General features: G+C 40.0%; 1 non-coding gene across 1 annotated transcript; it reads left to right on the forward strand.

The window, feature by feature from the left end:
- The first annotated feature begins 722 nt into the window (after positions 1-722).
- On the forward strand, positions 723-828 carry LOC145569545 (small nucleolar RNA R71). Its single transcript, XR_014096141.1, has one exon. It is a non-coding gene; the product is annotated as a small nucleolar RNA R71 (small nucleolar RNA).
- Positions 829-1,906: the final 1,078 nt, after the last annotated feature.

The following is a 1,906-nucleotide window of genomic DNA, read 5'->3' on the forward strand; positions in this document are numbered from 1 at the left end:
TTGATTATGGTTACCATAACCTTGGTTATGATTACCATAATTTTGGTTTTGATTTTGGCTACTATAACCTTGGTTATTATAGTTACCTCGGGAATTTTGGTTCCCTTGGTTCTTATTACCACCACCTTGGTTATAGTTGTCAAAATTCCCATGGTTGTTGTAATTCCTATTCCATTGACCTCTTTGTTTCTCAAACCTAGAATCATTATTGTTTGACACATAATTCACATGCTCATTCACATTTCCATCTTGATCATCATAAACATCCATACATTCATGAGGGCAATTAGAAGCATCATAATCATACGATCCACAAACATCACAAAACAAGCATCCACTAGGAATGTTACTAGAAGAGGGAGAGGGTTGAGAATTAGAAGACATACCTCTCCCCTTAGGAGGGAAGATTCGAAACTTAAGAGGTAGCACTTTCCAACTTTGCCTTGATAGCGGACATTTCCTTCCCCAAGTTTGTCATTTGTGAGGATAGATTGTTGATTGCATTTAGATAATCAACCGAGTACACCGAAGAGCTACTCTTGCTAGTTGACTCCCTTTCTCCATCTTGCCAATCTCTATAGTACCTCATTACGTCTTCAATTATGTCTACCACTTCCTCCTCCGTTTTACTCATAATGGGACCTCCGGCTCCTCCATCTAGACATGACTTTCCTTGAGGACTAAGGCCACCATAGAAGATTTGAATAATTTGGTAAGTAGGAATTCCGTGCTGAGGACATTCTCTTTGATACTCCTTGTACCTCTCCCATGCTGCATAGAAGCTTTCACTAGGCTTTTGCTTGAAACCTTGAATCAAAGCTCTAGCCTTCGTCGTTTTCTTTTGTGGATAGAAACGGGATAGAAATTCCTTAGTCACTTCGTCCCATGTCCTTAGAGAATTCGGCTTGACCTCCTTATCTAGCCATTCCAAGGCACGCCCTATGAGGGAAAAGGGAAAAAGCTTGAGGCAGATGAATTCTTGGGAAATTCCATTCACTTTGATAGTATTGCAATACTTTTCGAACTCCTTGAGATGATTTAGTGGGCTTTCATGATTGGCCCCACTAAATTGTCGCCTCTCTATCAAAGTGATCATTGTCGGCCTTATTTCAAAGTCATTAGCCGGTGTTGTAGGTGTAGTAATACCACTCTCAAATCTATAGGCATCGGGAGTTCCCTACTCCTTAAAAGAAACCCTTGCTACCTTCTCCATGCTTCCTTGTTCTTCTTCTTGAAATTCTTCTTCGCTTGAAGAGCTAGAACTCAAGTATCGTCTACCAACTCTTATCCTCGCAATTTTCCTCTCGATCTCCGAATCAAGTGTCACTAAAGTCCTTCCTCTTGTCCTATGCATACAATATCAAAGAAACAATTAGTAGCACAGCTAAGAGTGTAGCCTAAAAGAGAAAAATCTTTTTGTATTTTTTTGAAATGAAATGAAATAGACTCAACAACAATAGCAAACAACTATGGCACTCCCCGACAACGGCGCCATTTTGATGGAAGGTGGATTCTAAGTCGTTGGAAACTAAAATTCCTGCAATCAAACTAAATTTATAACCAAACCTACAGCTAGTAATAGGGCAAGTTTGGGTCGAACCACTAGGAATGGGGGGAAGTTTGCTACGGCCAATGTCAAGCTACTTCTAAAGGTGAGATGGTAGTGTAGGTTATCTAATTCAACTAATCAAACCAAGTAAATCAATATATCAAGACATTAGGGATTTAGGATCCACATGTATTTGCAATGGACACACACTAATCGGGTTGGAGATTGATTAATTCGAGTATTGCGGAGGAAGATAGACAGTGCAATCAAAAGAGCTCGACAAGCTATCTCCTAGAGGTCTAGCTAGCACCAACTACGAAAGATTCTAACTAGGAACGTCACTAACCAAGCTCAATC

The sequence above is a fragment of the Chenopodium album genome, chromosome 11 (genome assembly GCF_948465745.1).
Source record: "Chenopodium album chromosome 11, dcCheAlbu1.1, whole genome shotgun sequence".
Taxonomy (NCBI): Eukaryota; Viridiplantae; Streptophyta; class Magnoliopsida; order Caryophyllales; family Amaranthaceae; genus Chenopodium; species Chenopodium album.